At 29.6% G+C, this 22,859-nt stretch overlaps 1 protein-coding gene across 4 annotated transcripts in view; it reads right to left on the minus strand.

Moving 5' to 3' along the window:
- EcR (Ecdysone receptor) overlaps positions 1-22,859 on the minus strand; it is a 516,751-nt gene that overhangs the window by 362,218 nt on the left and 131,674 nt on the right. The window lies entirely within an intron of this gene.

Genomic DNA, 22,859 nt, shown 5'->3' on the forward strand with positions numbered 1-22,859 from the left:
AAAATAAATGTTTCATCATCCGATGATCCGTAATTCAATTCATTATTTTTTCCCTTGTTCTATGCCCCATGGATCTAAAACATTTAATATATTGTGGGTAGGTAACTGCAGTTTTCTATTGCACTGCATTTTACGTAGGAAATGAGAAAAGGAATTCGCCTGAAAATTGGAATTAAGGTTGAGTCTACTACCTGAAGATGGGCTCATCAGATTTCGTAATGTCTGTAGTCCTCAGTCATGTCTGAGTCTGTTTGTGTGTGTCTGCAACATTTGTGGCTGTCCTGTTGGTTTCAGTGTCCTGAATGAAGGACTGGAGGCTGTCAAAATTTTGATATGCCTTCTCGATATAAACTGTCACAGTCGGTAATTCAAGTGGCGTATGTATGTGGTTCATTATTTATAACTATTATAAACCTTATAAAATTTCTTTAAAAAGCTGGAGGTTAGAAATTTCTTTTCACTTTTAACATTTCCTGCCGTAAGCTTTTGCCTATATTAGTTATTTTGTTATTTACTTAATAAGCATTCAGTCCCATTTCTAACATTTTATTCAACACGCCACTTAAATAAAACAGACGGTCGTAGTAAATCTAAACAATGGCATTTTGAATTTTATAGAAAAATTAAATCTAGTTAAAATTAAAAACGATTTTTAGATGTACGGATCCCATGTCCAAAAAAGAAATAACATCAACACCGCTAAAAAATTAGTAAACCGAGTGCAATAATTTTATCAATTAATATCTCTTGGCAAATTGTTACCATCATAAGGTACTTTGACAATTATTAAAACAAACAATAATATTGACACAGCCTAAACCCTAAGAAACTAACAGTAAAAGATACTACACATACCAACACTCTCCGAGAGGATAACAGAAACTCTAAACAATAACAAAACAATTTCATATAAAAACACGACTACTTTATTTGATTCGTCAAAAATCATACATCGAGAAAAAAAAAATTAAGCGAAATTTAAAAAAAAATGATTACTATAGAAAAATATAAGAATCGGGCTATCAATAAATATTGTGTTGTACAAAATTTAAATTCATGTTACTACAACCTAATAAATACATAAGACATAATTAACTACCTAAATATAAATAGACAAAATACAAAACAGCTGAACATCCTCTTTCCTAAAATTAAAAAAAAAATAAAATAAATTATTTATAATAAAAAAAGTTAACAATGACCTACAACCATTTTAAAAGTGACCATACAGTAGCACATTACTTGCAGAAGAACGCTTTAAATACTTGCTAACATTGACAGCTGGTCCTCCTACGACTTCCTTTGTCCGCCAGATTTGGGAATGGCTGTCACAGAGCATTCATCTTTTGTCTGATTGTGCGCTCTTTTAGGACGTTCAAGGTACTCCCAACATTTCCGGGCAGTGCTTTTAAGATACAGGCGATAAGAAAATGTTTTTATTGTACGACTTATTTGAATTCCGCTTTAAAAAAAAAAAAAAAAAAACGAACTTCAGACTCTCCTCGTTAACATTCCATATATAGTATTCCTTCGAAATAACACTTTATCAAATCATGAAACTGTTCTTAACCCGTCAAGAAATAACCAAATTAAATTATAATAATATATAGAAACATAGATAAACGTCACTGTGTGATTTATAATTTATGATCCATCATAATCTCAATCCACAAGAAGACATTAATGTCTATTTATATAGCAATAACCAAATCATTACAAAAACATACAGCAAATAACAAAATTCACAACAATTCAACAATAAATTAAACAATAATAATTTAAGTGAAATAAGTTAATTAAAAAGGGCATAGAAGTTATAAATTGCGATAATTCAGAATATCTCCAGAATAGCGTTGCTATACCTCACATCCCTATGCAATGCTATCTTGGGGACAACTAAATAACCGATTCCTTCGGGCCTATTTGTCTTCGTCCAGTGCGCGCCTTGAAAATTATTTTTCAAAAATAATTACATGAACGTATTCTTAAAAAACTGAATTACCAAAACATATTACTTGATCACCAATTTGGATTTCACACATTACATTGTACAACACAAGGTCACGGGTTTCATCTACTCTGCTCTAGATCTGAAACAATAAGCTTCTGCACCATTAGAGTAGACTCAGGCGTTTGATAGCGTATGGCACCAAGGTCTTATTTTTTAAGCTAAAGCTGTTTCTCCCAAGCACTTACTCTTTAGGCCCAAATTATTTCTTCATGAACGCATCTTATCTGTCCCTCAAGGTTCTATTCTGGCCCTACTTCAGTAATTAATATTAACATACGACAGCTAACACTATCGCAACATGGTCTAGACAAAATATAGGACCTAGGTACACAATGGAAAATAAAAATTAACTACGAAATGTCACATTTAAACTACGACATAAAACATGCCCTTCAGTTTACATAGACAATCACCCTATACTGTAACTTATTTAGGACTTACCTATGACAGAAGGTTCACAAGGGGCCCACACGTCAAGACAAAACGAAAAACTTTAAATTCCCCACTATTATCCCCCCAATTATATTCACACAGACGGTATAAATAATCCCTTAGACAGAAACTTAACTTATAAAATTAGGGCCGCCCATAGCTCAGAGACAGTCTTACCAATTTGATGTCTATTGGCGGTGCCGGTTCGAATCCGGCCTGGGACGTTTACTTTTTTCATTGAGTGGCGGTCCCACAAAATGAAAAACTTTGACTCCTAACCATAGTTAGGCAGTATAGGACTCCAATGGGAGTCTTGGCCGAAAAAAAAAACTTATAAAATTATTTACTAAATCTATATGGACTTATGCCTGCCAAATTTATGGATCGGCTAAAAAGACACAAATATAAACCTTTCAATTGCAATTTTAAAGACTGGCAATGAACTCACCACTCTACGTTTCAAACGAGACCATTCACACCAACTTACGCATCCCGACTGTAACAGACCACACTCTTATGACTTACAAAAGGTTTTATGATAAATTACATGGAAATTCTAAACATTTGTACAACAGATGGCGACAAAAGACATCCCTAACGTAACTCGGCGTAGACTGAAGAGGAGTTGGATGAGGGACCACTGAGTGCTGTCTCCCTCATACCTTCTTAGAATAGCTCATTTGCTGATTGTAATAATTTCGTAGATGAAAATAAAAAACTGTGAAGATAAAAAGAAATATAAGTATCTCTATGTGTTCACGTATGTCGTGCTGATTTCTGAGATACCACATTTTTCTGAAAATGAATAATTTACGACAAATTTGTTAGTAAAATGTGAAACTCTTTAAAACTTTTTTTTTGATTTTTTAATTGTATGATATAATTATCAATATAATAGTAGAATGAATAGGGATTAAGCTAATTAAATGTAATTGATATATGATATTTTTTGTCACTTCAGAGCAATAGAAAAAATGTATTACTAGATGATTTTTGGCATTATGTTACACTTTTTTGAGAAATTTAGTGAACTTTAATTTTGCTACGAACTTATTTTCACTAAACACAATAATTTATGAGTTATAAGCAAAATGCTGATATAACACATGGGTGTTAGATCTACTCCACTCCATCACAAACCCGACGGGCGAATCTGTGGGACTTGTACACACGAAAAATACTGGATTTTTTTAATATAAATCAAGTCTTTTTTTAATGTTAGGGCTGTGTTTCTAATTTGATTGCAGTATCAAGTAATTATACTGTACTGGTAATTGTTCAAGTTATTATAATATTTATTAGCAAGTTTAATATATTGATTTTATAGTTAGTAAAATGTTTTACGATAAATTCAGGATTATTATCTCAGCAGGTCTAATTTTATTATTTATGAGTGTTTATGCATTTTCTAAATTATATTTTGGTCATGCAAATTATCAATAAGAAATCATACCTTCGAATGTTGTTCTCCACATAAATAAGAAATTCATCTCCATATAGAGAGAAAGAGAATGCCTGAGGTGAAAAACTTGAATTAATAGTTTAATATATTTTTATTTCTCATATTTTATATAAGAGATAAGAACCGAGGTTTTCTTACCCGGACGTACTCAGTAGACTACAAAGCATAAGTGTGTCCTCTTAAACAAATTTGCCAAAATTCTAGAAAAAAAAATCTGACAGTTGAATGAAACCTTGTCCATTGAGGATGCTGACTCTCTTATCAGTAAACGCTTTTTCGGCATTGAACCCGAGGACGTCAGTGAGTGATATATGTCACTGAAGTTCCACATTGAAAAGCTACTATAAGATTAGATAGTTCTATAGATATATATACTTTATTGACATTGTGACAGTTAACAAATAAAAAAGTCTGCCAAATATAAATATAATAATAAATATAATATAAATATAATATATAAATAAATAACTTACTCTACATTTTAATAGGTTGCACAACTACCTAATTTCAAGGTTCATCATTCAATTAGAAAAAAAATTAAAGTAAGCATAAGCGATGTAATTGGATCAATTTAATCCACGTATGGAATAATAAATTTAATTCTATTCAATTAAAATAAATTAGGACCATAAACTCTCAAAACACTCTTTAATAATAACGTTAAATGTCCAACCTGGCCAATATCAGAGATAAATTTAGACTTTTATTGAACACTAATATTAACAAGTTTTAAAAATATTAACCTCCAGCCGCAAATGCTGTAGAGTATTGACCAGGCTTCGAATAGGTCACACGAGGCTCACCCACTCCTAAACTTATTTCAAAACAAACTCCTCCGAACTGCCACTATTGCAACAACGATTTGACAACGCACCATATTGTCCAAGAATTTCACATCACACCTCAATAGCTTAAGATTAAACCCGAATATCTCAAAAACCCTCTGTGATGATGATGAAACAGGTAAAATAAAAAAATCAAATTACATTAAACAAATTAAAAAAAAAATTAAATAAAGTATAAATGGCGTTAATGACCAATGATGTTCTGCGCCACTAAACAAAAACAAACAAATATTTCACATCCTCACGTTAACTTTTAAAATTTAACCTATTAAACGAGAAACCAATAAGTGAATTATATTTATTTATCAATTAATTTTCCATACATTATGTTTAATTACGTAATATATTTTCTAATAATTAGAATACATTAGACGTGTGCAGAATAGCCTGAGAATTTTAACAGTTGCTGTGATGCTGTGAGATTATATTTGAAGATATGCTAATTAAATTTTTTAAAAATAATGTATAAAAAAACTCTAATTTAATATATTGTCCTCAACTGTTGGACATTTGAAGTTATTAATAAAGAGTTTTGGAACTTTATGAATGTAATTTATATTAATTGAATAATTATACCAGATACAAATAAATTATAGAAAATATTTATAAGATAAATTTATAGAAAACATCTTAAATTTCGTTTTGTATATGGAATACTGACGAAATATAAGTTTTTGTCAACTTCCACGCCTTATGAATTTGGTCATCCGCATTTGTAATGTTTTGGTGGCATCAAAAAAGAGAGGTCGCTTCTTTATTTTTTGTATGTTTGGGTTTTGCATATTTTTTATTTAATCCGTCTGGCCTATGAATAGTGCATTAATAAAAAAATACACAGAGAGATATAATAAAAACTAAGACAATCAGAAATCTGAAAGCAGAACAAGAAACTTCTAGTACCCAGCCTATAAATATAAAACTTAAATCAAGAGAACCTATTTCCTTTAAATTATGGACGAGAGAAGAACTGAATGATTATAAATTCGTTCGAATAATAAGAACGAGAATACTTATAATTTTATTGCAGGATGTTTCGTTTATGAGCCTCCTATAAATGAATTTCATGGCAATAAAATCCGCCAGATGGAAGACTAAGAAAATAATTATATGAAAATAATAGGTCATGCATAATTGATTTTATAATCAGGGTCTTAAGTGAAATATTTTATAGAATGTTTGGATTCCAATTAATTTGTAAGAAATAAGTAATTATTTTTTATTAAAAGCGTTTATTTTTTTATTTGTATTTATTTTTTCAAAAACTTTAAATTTCTGTATGTGAGAGATACAAAACAGTTATTACTAATAGTTTGTAACAATATTTAAAATAAATATTAATTATACTATCAAATCAGTGATATATCATTAATCAAGATAAACAGAATTCTTTAAAAGAAGGAGATATAACATTTCAGTAACTATTAACATTCAGTTAAATCTGTATTTCAAGACCAGGCAAGTCCACTTCAAAAATTATAAATTTTTTATATTTTTACATATATACAATTTATATTAGTATTACCATAGGTCATTATGTTGCGAAATGGTGGTCTGTTAAAAGTTTCATATTCCCAAATCTTGGCAATTTATGATGATAGAGGAAAACTACGAAGTGTTTTAGAAGCAAATAATTATTTTTTTTGTATTTATAATTATGTATATATAATTTAACTAAAAGCCAGTTTGGACTATACGTCAAAAAATACAGCCCATGAACGATAATTTGAAAAATTGTCTAAAAGAAATAAATCTTCTACTTAAAACAAATAAACTAAATAAAAATTATTATAATTACAGATAAAAAAAAAAAAAAGATTTAATTTTTTTATTTTATTCATTTAAAAAATTACATCCAATATGGTCCGATCAGATGATATCTATTGGTCGGTGCCAAAATTACACATAAAAATGATTGACATAATTGATATGTATTTATTACAATTTTAACTATTAGGGCGTTGTGTAGGCTATACAATTTTTAAGCTTGATATGTACAATATGAATTGAACTCAAGTTATACAACTAATAAGTTAATTAACAACTACTAAAATGAAAATTAAGTAAAAAATAAAATAATATTTAAAAAAAATTAAATTAAAAATAATAATAATAAAAATAACTCAAAGGACTTTAATGTGAATAATAAAGCTAAGAATTTACAATTAGTGAATTAATATAATAAGATGATACAGAATATGATAAAAATAAGGATCCAATAATATCTAAATAAATAATATCTATAACTAAGCACATACTTATATAGTTAATTTTAATGGTAATGTAATGACTAATTGTGAGGAGTTAAGAAAAAATATAGGCAGATTTGGTCATTTGGTCAACCAAAATCAGTTATTATTGGGAATCATAGAAGTAAGAAAGAACCCAATTAAATATTTCTTTTTTAATTTTATTTGTGGTTGATTAATTTATTAGTTTTTTTGGTAAGCGATTGAACAGATATGGTACCATATAGTTTAAAGCACGTTTACCAAATTAATTGTTGTAGGATGTTTCCTTAAATTTAATTTTTTACCTAACATTTTAGTCATATTTCTTCTCTAAATAAATTATTATCCACAAATTTTAAGATAATTCCGTAAAAATAAAATAGTTTACATGGTAAAGCACCAACGATTTCAAGATTTTCTGCTTTACGCATAATAACTTCAGTTTTCTAGAATGGAAAACAAAGCTACTAAATTTTGCTTCAGAATCCTCAACAAAAGAGCAAATATATAAATACACCACATGCCCTTGTGGGATACCATTCAAGAAAATAAGATGCTCTAGAGGGTTCGGAGATAAACCAGATATAGGAAATTGTCTATCGATTGTATCCCTACGAGATATACATATCTTCTGACTGTATACATATATATTGGGATAAATAAGTCTGGGATATATCTATAGCGGATATGCAGGGGATTTCCACAATACACAGACGAACTATGAGATACGGGTATTAGAAGTCACAGAAACTAGTACAAACTCTATGGGATTTTTTTAGAGTCATTACGTTAAATCAAAATGAAATCGAAGAATCTATTTAACAGAAAGAAAGACAAGAATATCATTTTCTGACAAATAAAAATCAATATTTATATTAAATTTATAAGTAAATAATAATTAAATATTCTTGAATGTCTAATAAAACCCACAACCAATATTTATTTTAAATACTGTTACGTAAGTTATATAGATAATTTTCATTTCACAACACAAACCCAAGACACAGTGTTCTTTTTTATGACTATTAGGTATACTTTTTATATTTATTATTTTTGGATTTAAAACTTGTCATATTCATCAATTTTTATATTGATTACTCTCATTATAATCTATTTATTTCGCCCTACGGCCGTGTAATTTTCCCTTGGTTTTTATTTCTAATTAAATATGATATTTTACTTTAACTATATTAAAGATTTTAATAATTTATTTCTTGTAAAAGATTTAATTTTTATTTGTAAAGAAAACAAAATGTGTTGGGTTAGTACAGAGAATATAAAGAGTAAAAAATTGCAAAAAAAAAAAAAAAAGATAAGAAAAGAGAGTATTGTATTACTACAATACACTTTATATTAATTTAAATTTCATTATATTGTATAACATTTTTGTGTGTGTGTATATATTTATACACAAAGTCACGGTAGGTCTCGAGAAAGAACTAAAAATAAAAAAAGAAAATGGGCCGAGAAATGACGCACACAAAGTCAGAGTTTATACTGATTTATTCTCTGTAATAATCCTTTATAATAAGCTTTATCCTATATTTACACAGGGAGATAGATATTACAACCGATATCCAGTGTCATTATACCTTACCCTACATATATACAAATTGGGGTTAAACAACTGACTTGTTTTCCACAGGGCTCTTATACTAACACTATGCACAGCAGTGTACGTAAATAAATCCTAGTAGTATCGAAAGGGACTGAAAGCGAAAGCTCATTGATGAAATAGTCTTTCAAGCCGAAAGCCTGTTATCGTGAATTATTAATAACCGAGAGCGGTGTGGGATTACATGAAAGAGGGTGGTATTGATCAGTGTTACTCACGCTAAATCCTACCTCTCTCGGTTCTCATAGTATTTCTGTCTCCATTGTTCGCATTTACAAACGTTTTGTGAGACACCATTGCCGAATTTGTGGTAAGATTCTTCTATGTCCTAGTAACTTATATACTTAAAAGTATTTAAATTCAATTTCCATTTTGTATAATTTTTTTTTTACTTTAACTTACCTATATTCGGGATGAGGGAACAAGTAAGAAGAAAAATTGCAATCATGAACTTTGACTTCCAGTTTAGACGTATATACACGTTTTGAGTTCCCGTCAAAATAACTATATCTCGCAAAATGGTGTATGTGTATGTGAGAAGCCTTACTCAAAAAAGGAAAATCAGTACGAAACTGAAATTTCATATTTAACGCGGTTAACAATGCTCCTTACTTTGTTATAAATAAAATCATACATAAAGACCTCAATAATGCATATGTAACTGATCTAGTCCGAACCAGACATCAATCCTTCCATTATAAACTCCTTAACCACCCAAACCCACTAGTTCCTAACATTACTTCCTCTTCCATTCCTGACAATCCTCAGAGGCGCCTGAAAAGAAGATGGCCTCAAGATCTTCTAATGTAGAAATGTTATTAGAGTTCTACCAATGGGTAGTTTCTCTACAAGCCTGTATCGTACCATTATAATCAAACATCAAATTTACTACATGTATTTTTATGTAAATACATCTGTAAATATCAATAAATAAATAATAAACTGACTATAATAGATTTTTCACATTTTTTTCGATTTTCTCGAAAACAGCTCAAACAATCTTGACTTGGAACTTTAATATAAAATTAAATGATATTTTGTTTCAGCTAAGTCTTATGATCATTGAAATAGTTTATAAGAGCTTATAAGTGGAATTTAAAAACAAATCTTCCTCTTAAGTCTCTTTAATTTTGTTAGTTCAAAATAATTAACTATCTCACATTTTTATCTGTAATAGTAACTGGATAAATATGAGCTATTAAAGAATTTAATATTTAATAAGGTTAATAAATATTTTTTTATAGGTTATAAAGAATAAACTTATTTTTTCATGTTCAAAATACATTTCGGGAAATAATAATATAGACGTATTATATACCGTCATAAACATATAAAGTCGTGGATAGTAAGGGAGAATATTGCTATAATTATAAAAATAATTTAAATTTCACTATACATATATTTGAGCCTTTGAATTGACAGGATAATTCAATTACTTCTATAACAATTAACAGTTAAATAAATTTGGGGAAACAGAATGTAAATTGTAGTAAACTGTTATATTCATATTTCTGCCATACTTAAAAAAATGAACAACGTTAAAATTTTACGAAAAGATATCTTTATTATTATTAAAAGTCATTTTATAAAAACTGTTGAATTTGGAGCTTGTCAATGTCTGAATTGCTCAGTTGGTAAATCAGTATGGGAAAGTCTTGCTACAGTGAATAATTTAGAAATATCTTTTAAATATAAGTTAAATAATGTTTCAACAATCTATAATAAAATTAGAAACTGTTCAGCCTGAGGAAATAAATAGGTGAAGGTATTTTAGAGATGCTATCTTTAGATTCTCGGTTTACAAACAAGTTTTAGTTGTATCTGGTTACGATAAACAACTCAAAGAGAGACCACGGACCTTTGTAAACAGAACGAGCTATCTTACTTTGAAAATTATACAAAGAAGAGAATTTATTATAATTCTAAACATATAAAATGTGAGTTAAACATCAAACGGAAAATACAAATTAAATGACTAGTTAATTATATAGGTTAAACTTTAAAAATATATGTTCAAATAAAATTAATTAATTTTACAAGATGATTTTTTAAAATATTGGTAATTTTGTGGCGTGCTTATTTTCTGTTTTTCCTAATAGGCTGTTTGAATATAAACATCTTCCTTTAAATTTTTTTTTCGAACATAATTTATTCCTTTACTTCATTGATCATAGATCTTTCATATGAGTTTATTATTTCCAAAACCACCCAAATGTTTTTCGTGGTTGGGGTACGTTTGGCTGGTTTTTGGAAACGAATCATATACATGTATACGAAATCTATTTTCCCTAATTACAATATGGATATAAGGATACCATAAGAATGTTATTTTTAATGAGATATATGTATATCTTATTTATTTGGCTAAAAAAGAATCGAATTTTTTTTTGTAAAACCTTTTGTTGCCCAGCTTTGTGTACACACTATGAATTAAATATGTTTCATGTAGTATGTAGTAACATCTAGAAGAACAATTAATTTTTAGAACTTATTCAGTATACAGGTTCAAAGGACCCTGGTTCGAAACCAGCTGTGCCAGATAATTTTTTATTCCGTTATTGTAGCACCGAGTCAAGCCTTGAGTCAACCCTAAGGAGTCCTCTGGTGTCCTCCCAGCCTTATAAAGTAACATCAAAGCCTCATTGTGCTAAAATCGAGCGCGATTCTTACCAGATCACCTCCTAGCACAACTGTTGGTATAGTACTGCATCCCTGACCCATCGGGTTGAAAGACTATTTCACCAATGGGCTATCGCTTTCGATCCCTTACGTTCATAGAAATGCATAGTGATAGTACAAGAGCCCTGTAGAAAACAAGCCAGTTATTTAACCCAATGTTTTAATTATTTCAATGTAACCTATGTATAGATAATAATAAGAATTGATCAGTAAGTATAGTTAGAGGGTGGGGGAAGGAAATAGCGGCTTTTTCAAAACGTAAAACCAAATAATTTTTCATTCGGTGCCCCATACTTTAAAATTACCAACAAAACTAGAAAACCTAAGAGAACATGATTTAAAGTAGAGTAAATTTGTTAAAATATGAGAGCTGTTTACGTCCAATAGAGCCAAGATATAGATTTTTAAAAAGCAGCATTTAAAAACAAAATGCACTGAAAAATCGTAAGTTAGTGAAGTTATTTTGAGAAATCTATAACTCAAAAACCATTAGTTGTATAAATGTGTATTAGCTAACACTCACATTAAAGCTAGTTTAATGTAAAATAGTAAAATATTAAAAGAAAATAATTTTTTTATTATTTACACTAGAATAAATTTCCTAATATAAAAGTACCAATAGAGCTTTTCACGTTCAATAGTTTCTGTAATAAAGGTTTATAAAAAAGGAACATTTTATAACGAAGTAAAATTAATTTGTTAGGAAAATTATACTAGGAAATCTATAACTCAGGAAACATCAGACATACAGATATCGATTACCAATGAAAGTAAAGTTAGTTTAATGCACTATAAAGTAGTCTATAACGTTTATCATCATAGGTGTAGTACTTTTCATGACATTTGCCAAAATAAATTCACAAAATGTTGATTTATAGTTGTTTGGAAAAAATTTTTGATTTATGAAATACTAAGAAAACTAAACATTTTATCAAGAAAACTACACTTCTTTATGCGGTAGGAGGGTGGGGGTGAATTTTTATATTCGTTTCATTACAACAAAAATACATTTTTGGAGTTTGGTCCCCTTCGGATCAAATGGACTAAAATTCTGTATCTATCGTCTATTGAGCTGAAGGGTTCAAAATATGTATGTGAATTGAGTTGGTGTTAAAGAGGAGCTTTTGGCAGTCCAAACCTTTGATGATTTTGTGCACCTCCTATTTGAGTTAGATGATTGAAAATTTGTTGGGAATTGGATCTGGCAACGACAAAGACAAGTAACTACAACACAAAGTTCTCTCAATCACAGATAACATAATAACTTCTCATCTTCAACAAAGGAATCCTCCAGCGTAAAAAGAAAGAACCAATGACGTATACATTCCCACGTACAAAAGGTACCATTTGAAGTCACTATTCAACAAACGTTTAACATCTGTAATAGCCTAGAGCGTAACAGAAGTCAAAAGGTTGGCTCGCAATGGGAACGCCGTGGAATTCTGAGTGTCGCAACTCGGTTCTGAAACCGGCTCTTTACGTAACTTTGCGGCGTAACATTTTGGCAACCCCCACCTCGGTGAGGCTGGAGACTGAATGTCATGCTGGAACGGCAGGAAACATAAGGAGATCTGTGTCAACCGTCTGGAATGAGTGGGAGGATAACAAATTTGACAGAAATATAAGCTCATCTCCATTTTTTCCAAAGCAGCAGTTAAGGTTATTTATATGATGTAATTACTCCATATATTATCCTTTAATATCCATCTTATTGTATTTTTTAAAAAATTATTTTGGAAAAATCATTCGATATCTTGACTGTAATTATGAGGGAATTTTAGTTTTGGAAATTTTAGTGAATCCCTGGTATGTTTTGTTTCATATAACACAATGAAAACCTAACCCGAGAACCCCATAATTTGAAAAAAAAAAAGTAATCATAATAAAAAAGAAAAGTAGTATGAAAATGGCCAATTTTTTTGTTTATTCTTTTATGTCTACTTGTTTGTAGTTTCAATTTTTTAAACAAAAATATTTTATTTAATAATTTAACTAATTTCAGTTCAAACTAGTAAAGCAATTTATTTATTACTATTAGGCTTCATTTGTATGATTCATTCATTTATTTTTTTATAAAGCATGTAAATGATAATTACAACTGTAATAATATTATATACTGAATTAAAATGATTTGTAATTATTGTAATAGCATTATTTGTAATAATTGTCATAATATTATGTATTATTATAATTAATACTTTTTTTTTTTAATGGGTTAGATCGCTAATCTTAGTAAGGCGCTGGGCAACTACGTCCCGTGCCAGGAATCCAGCTATGACTTATAATTATCAAATATGTTTATATTAGATATCTAACTTCTCCCTCATCATTCTAATCCCTTATCTAGCATTAACAATTCCGACAGTTCTCCCCAAGGGTTGAAACGGTAATGGCCCAGAGACCTATTATAAGTAATTATATTGGAGTTATGCCAGTGCCCAGATTCTCCACTCAAGACCAGACCGTTAGCTGCTAGCGCTCTCTATCATCCTCCACTGGTTTTTAATATCAGTGACGCAGTTGAGAGAGAAGCACTGGGATCTTCCGGAGCCCTGGTCTTTCCTTCACGAGGATTTTTTTTTCACTTCTATTCCTTATTTTGTAATCACTGAATTTATATATTTGTAAATATTGTGAGAATGAGCTCTATGATTCATATTACCATTGCCTAAAATTATGACACAATGTAATATTTAAAAATTTAAAAAAAAATCAAAATTAGCGGTTAAGAGCAAACTTGAACAAATCAGCTCGTTGTACAATTGCTGTTCAAGAAACTGTTCCTTATAAAGTACTGAACCTCTGACCCTTCACGGTTCCAAGCGGTACAGGTTTTAATAAACTGTTATTATTCATTTTGTAACTGCACTATTTTATTTAGAATATTTCTTCTGGATGATACTGATAGTGCTGCATTGAATAAAAAACTTGACGTAGACTCTAATGAATCGTTCCACTGCAGGTGGCTGGGAAGCAATATGGATTTTTAGACTTTCTTTTCCAGGTGGATGATATTTCTTTCTGGAATTCTTTATTACAATTAATTTACTCAACGTTTTTGTGATTATTAAAATGGGAAGTACTCTAAATTGAAAACGTATATCACTATAAATAAGCATAACGAACAACCCGCTGTTATATTCGAAAAAATATATATACATAAAAATCCTATATGGTCATGGACAATTATATTCATCCATAAAATATCAAAAAAATACTCAATATACAGGCATAAAAAATAACGATATTTAAATAAAAGTAATAAATATATAAGTATAAATTATAACAAGATAACTAGTAATTGTGCCAAAAAATGTTTTAATAGGGTCATATTTTCAACAGATTTTTTTTAATCTTTATTTTTTGGAAAATATTAAGTCTTTGGTTATATTTAATAATGATAATGTTATGCATAATGATACTAAAATCAATGCCTTACCATAACTTACATATTTATAAGTTATGATAAGGCTGGATTTCTTCCAAAATTGTTATGTATTACGACAAAGGTTCGTTTTGATTATTTAAAAAAAAAATAGATAACTGATTTCGCTAATACATTGAATTATGGGAGGTATCAATATCAATATAATCAAATGAAGACATCAATAAAGGAAGGGAGGATATGACGCAATTGTAGAGAAAGCGAAGGAACACCGACAGCTTTCTCTCTCGCTCAGAGAGGAAGAACAGGAACAATACCTTCAGATTGTAATAGCAGTGGATGATATTATTATTTAACTTTCAATAAAGCAAAAAATATACACATGTTTATTAATAAATAATAAAATTTAATACAACAATTCTATGTGAAACAATCATAACACAAGGCCCATATAACTTTTTGTTTGTCATCACAGAGAGATTAATTTTATAAATCTGAATCAAACCGAAAGATCGTGCCCCTGAATAAGAATGGGTATAATTTTGTTGTTTGCGACAGCGCTCAAGATACACTCTTCACAAAATTCTGGTCACGTTTCTTAATAGGCCGAAATTCAGCTTCATCGAAGAATTTTAAATGGGTATTGCAAATTTGAAAACAACCATTGAACAATAACCTATTCGAAGTTAGATGTTACCCACTAACATTATGCTTTAGTTTTTTTCCTATAGGGAATATTTTATAAAATCAAAAAAATACCATAAAGCAGAAATCGGATGAATATATTCCATTTATAGCTGAAATTTTTAATCATATAATTTATATAAATAATTGACCGTATTAATTTAAATGATGAAGAAGGTGGTTAGGGATGTGTTCACAAGAAAACAAAAATTGTTAACAACTATTTGCTTACGTTTCTGAACAGGCCAGTTCTCGCACAGACCTGAGCAAGGTTGTCTTGGGAACAACTTTGATGAAGCTCTACAAAATGGGGCAAAACGTCGGCAAATAAAGAGTTGCTAACTATTTTTGTTTTCTTGTGACCGCATCCTTGACCAACTCCTTCATAACTGAAATTTGTAATCATTCTTAATCGGTAAGAAAGGAATCAAAAATGGCATAAGCAGCTGTACTCCGTCACCAATGTATTATACCCCCTTATTTTTGTTGAAATTTTCCATGCTCTAACTCCTTGGTTCCCAACCAGTATTCCACAAAATGATTTAGGAATAGGTCATTCCACTTCTGCTCAAAGCAACAACAAAAACAAAGCTCTGAACCATATGATCACAGATCTTCAATAGATATCCTAGTTTCTGTTAACTTTGACTGATTTTTTTTTTCTTACCTCCTATATTTACAACAAATACATATATACAATGACTTGTTCTAGATAAGTATATATACAGACATTTTAATAATCTTGTATTGCCGGATGGCATTTTAAGAGGGGTTACAGGGTCTGCTGAAGGCGGTTTTATAGCGATGGCATGTTTGCTAAGGACGGATAACTTTATTTATATCAAATGATAATGTAATGGTACCTTATCTTTCCTACTTTTACAAAAAGGGTTCAACCATATTCCTACTTGTAACGGAAGAATTCTGCCACCTAAAAAATATTGGTAACCAATGCTACAAGTCAGGGACCAAGACTAAGACAAAAAAACTGCCTTAACCGTTCAAGAAAAAAAAAAAACAGGATTCGAGAAAAAAGATAAGTTCCCTAAAAGCTACTTATCTAACACCACTTGAACAACCATTTTTGACCCTCGCAATCAATACACGGTTCAAACGCCATGCGTGGGAGAAAAAGGCATTTCTCGCATACCTATCATTTCAATTCACACTTAAACAGCCAATCTTCCAAATTTGAAAGTACTGTGGAGGAGTATAAGGCCATAAAAAATTCCGAAAATCGAGAAAGAATAAAGATGAGGATTTTTCCTTACTGATTTAACACCACCTCAATTCACATTGTTAGCTCTTGAACTCAATTTAGAAGGATTGTAGAAGATATATATTAAAAGACCGAGAGAGTAGTTGGCCACGATGGGCTTTGTGAGGGGATGGAAAATAGCCAATAACATTAACGGATATCCACAGAAAAGAAGATGGATTGATGGATAGGGAAGGTGGATAGTTAGGAGGGGCGTGAGACCAATAAGACACGTAGTTGTAAGGAGTAGTGAATTCTAGGAAATGTAAGTAACTCCATGAGAGGATCTTATATATTATACGTAAAATAGTTAGATAAGTATTAGCATTTTCCAGTGGAATCACAGATAACATATGGGTGTAATATATGTTTAATAGAGCAAACGAAAGAGACATTCTTGACTAGTAAGGAAAGATGAGACATTATAGGCTATTTAGCACATATACTATATCGAAATAAATTCTAATTGAAGATACTTTAGAGGTAGTTTTTTTTTAAAATTAGGCATTTAAATCTTGTCAAGTTATTTCAATGCAGATAAGACCTAACTAATAATAAAAACATCTAATTTTTCATAAAAGGGCGAGTCAAATCAAAATCGTTAGAGCCGTTTTAATAACATTTTTCGGTAATTCGATGTAAAGGAAAAATTTGTTGTGCCATCCCAAACAAATACCTATGTTAAATACGTAATTTCAGTTCCATATTCGATACTAGTGTGTAAGGTGTTCGCTAATAAAACTTAATTTGATATAATTTATTCAAATTCTTGATACTGGTATTTATCTATTAAATAAATCAAATGGTATCCTTATTAAGTCTCAACAGTCTTTATTATATCAATAGTCCAACGTTTCGGCCTATTCAGCCATCCTCAAGGACAATCTAAACATTTAACAGCTTATTATGTATTCATTCGTAACAATTTTAAAAACAACATTATTATTAATAATATAGATCGTAGAAACCATATTGTTAATAAAAAATCATTATATAATAATATTTCATCGTTTATTCGGAGCGAATACAAATTTAATACACAAAGCGTATGTGAAAGAAAAGTCAAAAACCACAGAAAGTACTTCTCCCATACCTAAACATTAAATGTGCATGACGTTTTTCAACCCTCTAACTCAATTAGGAGGTACCCTGAAAGTGTGGAGTCAAATATGTTATTTCAGATATTGTAATCTTGTAGCGTCTGGAACTAGATTTAAACTTGACAAATAAAGGATCATTTCTTAGTACTTTCTCTTGAATCAAACCATTATCAGAATTATGAAATGTCTATTTGATTATGTTTCTTGATTATTTCATACCATTGAAAAGTTCTCAGCACGAACAGAAAATAAAAACAAAATAACTCATTGTTTCTGTATACTCTATTACATTCTATAAAATGCTTTTATAATACCTAGCAATTCACATATACTTTTTCAACATTATACAAGTTGGAGGGGTTGAAGTAGGTAGCAAGACATTAATAAAATGGTGGAGATGACAGAAAGTCAACACCACCAAAAAACAACCTAACACTAACTCAATTCACCAACACTACTATTGAAATAACGGCCAATTGAATATCATAATTAATTCATATTACTGACAATTTTCCTGTAAACAGAAAATAAAATTTACAAAGCAACGCATGGTTTCGGTGCATTCTACTAAAACCAATATCGATAGAAAAATATGATTTAAATTTTCACATATGCACAATACTGTCGGTCACAATATCCCACCATTTATTCACTCTCAAATTAAATTCCTGTTTGTTTTTCCATGCAATATGAAATTATGAATAACGAAATTGGGGGCATCATCACCGATGAATAATACCCGGGGGCGGGGGTTGATGAAACGACTAATTTATTCCCTGGGAAGGGGTGGAAAATGCTGAATATTTATGTTTTTTAATTGGTGTTTAAAAATTCAGTCAGGTCGAAACGAGAAACGATTTAATTCCATAATCTCATAATCCCAGTGAGGGCATTTTAAATCCTTCAGTGCCAACAAAAGTATCTTTAATTATTATAAAGTAATAATTAATTCTATAAATAGATCCAACATAAAACATTTTTAATGCTTATAAAGAAGTAATAAAATCTATAGATTAGTAAGTATCTGTAACATTTTACATGCACATAACTAAGACATAGGAAATAGATATGTCATCGCCATGGCGTTGGAGTTTCATTTACCTATTGCAAAATAAATAAATTCATTACATTATGAATAACTTTATTATTACTGTATCTTTTATGCAGGAATTTTTTTTTAATGAAAATATTATCAGATTGATTGATAATTAATAATTTAGATTAATGATATTTATTTTTAAATCAAAAAGTATATCATTGACAATTAGCAATAATTGACTAACATGTAATAATATTGGCAAGGATTGAGATAAAAAGTTAAAAAAAAAAAAAAGAGTGATTAATCGATGTATATTCATTTGTAATGTATATTCATATTAAGAGTTAAACATTATTGAACATACAAGCATAATTATTTATCGTATAATTTAAAATATAAAGGACAATTAGTGATTCGATCTAAAAAATTATACTAACTACTACACCCTAAACCCAAAACAGATCTGATGTAATCAACTGATCTGAAAGGATTCGAGAGATGCTAAACCACGGGATTTAAATAATATATATTTATTTTTAAAATGACTTTATTTATAATATAACAATTCTAAAACACATCAACACGAAACTATTCTGAATCACAATATAAACATTAAATTTTTCTTGATCGATTTATTAAAATCACAGATCGAGTAGATTCATCAAGCCAAAAGTACGACTCTAACTCAATATTTGCCCAAAAGTGATCTAGAAGTTATTAAAAATAACTTTGTGCTGAACTAGTTTTAAATGATTTTGGCACTTGAAAAGAAAATGGCCACACGACCTTCTCGAAACGGATTCTATCAATTGGCAGCCACTGAAAGAGAAATCGGGACTGAGAGTCTAATTAAATAGTGCTCAATAAATATAGGTATCTTATAAATATAGAAATATTTTTCCATTTTATTTTATCCATTGTTGCATCTTGAGATTGTACACAGACCCCACATCGTCAAGTTATCTGTACAAAGCTATCTGTTGCGAAGTAATTCTGGCACTGATTATCCACCTATTACGAAGCTGATGACTAAAAACATCAGTAAGAGAAGAAACCATTGAGTTGTAAGGCAAGCATAAAAATAGACTGGAAGTAAACAACATCGTTCAATCTAAAATGTCATAAAATAAAACCAAGATCAAAAGTGAAGGACATAAATGAATCATTTTACTATTGCGCAATAAATGAGGAAATGCCATTTTATTAATAGAATGTGCAGAAAAAAATAAAGTCGACCAATATGAAAACTAAATGAAACTATACCTGGATATTTATTTCTGTTTCGAAGAAGCAGCCACAATATAGCTTGCGAAACATGTGGAATTCCATTTTGCGCAATAAGTGGTTAGATAGTTGAGAGAACTTGCAAATATCTTGCTATAATATGAATATAACTACTAAGTTAACTTCTTATTTACCACTCTCTTGCAACCAGGAGAGTGACTACGTCGGATACTTTTATTTTTATATTATTATATTTTATATATTATTTCCATTAGATTCGAGTTATGGCACAATGATTGCTTTATAATAATACATTATAATGCGTTATAATAAAGCAAATAATAAATTCTTATTTTTTACAAAACAATTTTACTTCATAAATATAAAATGTAATTTATTTACTATAGTGCTTTCGGTTTCACCCTAATACAATAAATACATACCATACAATTTGAAAAATATTTTTAATCAATAATTTTTACTTTATTCCAGGAAGAGAACAAACGTGGAAAAAAAAATTGCCTTCAAATGTCTCTATTTGATTGCATATTCTTGTGAATAGCTAGTTTAAACAGAAAAGAGTGTTATCATATACTAAGAACTATTGTTCGAACAACTATAAATCAATTTATTTTAGCAAATATCATGAAAACTACTATTCTTACGAAGGTAAAGGTGATAAACTTCTGTATATACCATTAAACTAGCTTTGATTTGAGTGCTATTAGACATCTGTACGTCACATAGTTCCTGAGATATAGATTCCTCAAAATAAATTAACTAACTATAATCTTTCAGTAGATTTTAAAGAAATTTTGCTTTTTAAAAAGCTATATCTCGAGAACTATTGGACGTAAATAGCTCTTTTAGGGCTAATATTCTAGCAAATTTACTCTTCTTTAAATAATATTCTTTTAGATTTTCTAGTGTTATCGGTAGTTTTTAAGATATAGAGAATCAATGCTCGGCAAGAAAAATCAATGTTTTTTTAAGGTCTTGAAACAGCCGCCATTTTTAATCCCCTACCTACACTTGCCAAACTCATCAATTTTGATTATTAATTATGCGTAGTTTTTAATGATGTAGTCAAAAATTGGGGTGAGATAACTGCTTTTTTTCCCGCCTCTTGTACTAATACTATAATATTTGTCTCTATATCTAATAACATTTTTGGTTAGTCCCTTGCATGGAGCTTTTATATTAGTATATTTTTTTATAATTCGCAGCGCACTCTTTTTCTTCAAAGTCCGACATCCCCCCAAAGTCTTGGCGGTATTTACGCTTATGGTGCCTGTAGCATTATTTACACCTATGATTGCAAGGCGTACAAGATCGTTATATAACTATGGAATAATAAAAAAAATATAGAAAAACGAATAGATCAGGTGCTAAGAGAAAACAAAGAGGGAGTTGAGCAATATTAATCCTCGGGCGGTAAACAAAGAGATAAATTGAAGCCAATTGAGAGGGCTTCATCTAGACTGGCTGTTTGCGATGATAGTGCCACTGTTTACCGAGAACTGCTATTGTTTGCTCCTGATAACTCGGCTAGCAGAGCTGAAGGACGCGGGTTCAAAATCCTCTCGCAATAATAAACTCAGTCTCTTCCCTTAGAGAGCCTTATCTGTGTCGCAGTGTCCTTTGATGGAGGTCACCGAGATGCAATAGCATTTGGGATAAATATACTCTCCAATATTCGAGCATTGATTATCACTAAAAAAATTAAGGATACGAGGAGTTTACTTTTAAAAGTCAATATATCTAATTTTGGAAAGGATGGTACAATAATTATTATATGAGCACCTCACAAAGATATCACATTTTTACAGAAAATGTTGATATTTAACACTTACATGAAAGGGGAAATTTAAAATAAAGTATAAAAAATTGAATATGTTTTTAGTTTAAATAAATAATTCAATTTTTATCCATTTTAGTCTCAAAACATTTTATTCTTCTTCTAAGTCCGACGTTTCGGCCAATCCGGCCATCCTCAGGGACATCTACCATAAAACAGCTTTTATAACATGTATGATCTTAACAATTCAAATTACCTAACACTATTATTTATAATTTATCTTACCTTAGTACAATATTGGAACTAAAATTATTTAAACACTCAAACTTCATGTAGGCTATTCAGCCCAGGTCACAACAACTATTTCTAAGAAACATTAAAACATTAGGTAAAACATATTTCTTTGTTAATAAGTATAACCTAAATTATGTCTAATTACCTAATTAGTCAACTTTTACATTAAAAACAAAATTTAAAATTCATTTACCATAGTCACTTGTTAAAACTTTATCACAACCTTGCTTGTAACCTTCCTCCACTCAGTTCAAGCATTAAAATTATTTATTATAATTACACTTTTGTTAATTTTTCTCTTTATTTCATTAGTAAAAATCCCATCAAGGCTAATTATAACTATCCACATTTAATTTATCCTATATTTTTCATAAATTAATTTTACTTAATATCTCTGCATTGTGTTGGTTCAAATTTCTTGTATCTGTTTTGAAATTTACAGTGTAATTAATATTTTCAGATATGTAAATGGATTCAAGTATTTTCCTTTTGAACGTTTTTATTGTTTTGTTTTTTTATTATATTTTTAGTGTTGGATTTTAATTTATCAAAAAACCTTTACCAGAAGTGAATAAATTATCTTTTCATTGAAACTTCCTCATATCTTTTCTGATTATTTAAAAATATTAGAAATCTTGTTAAATGAGGACATTCTCTTTCATGACAGGCTTATAAGAATATATTAAATACAGATATATAACATTACCTCATACCCTAATGCCTATAAATAAGATTATCCTATACCCCAATACCCATAAATAAGATCACCAAGACACAAGAACTCCAATACTGATATATATATATA

The sequence above is a fragment of the Halyomorpha halys genome, unplaced genomic scaffold (genome assembly GCF_000696795.3).
Source record: "Halyomorpha halys isolate HHAL.00 unplaced genomic scaffold, Hhal_1.1 Scaffold566.1, whole genome shotgun sequence".
NCBI classification, from domain to species: Eukaryota; Metazoa; Arthropoda; class Insecta; order Hemiptera; family Pentatomidae; genus Halyomorpha; species Halyomorpha halys.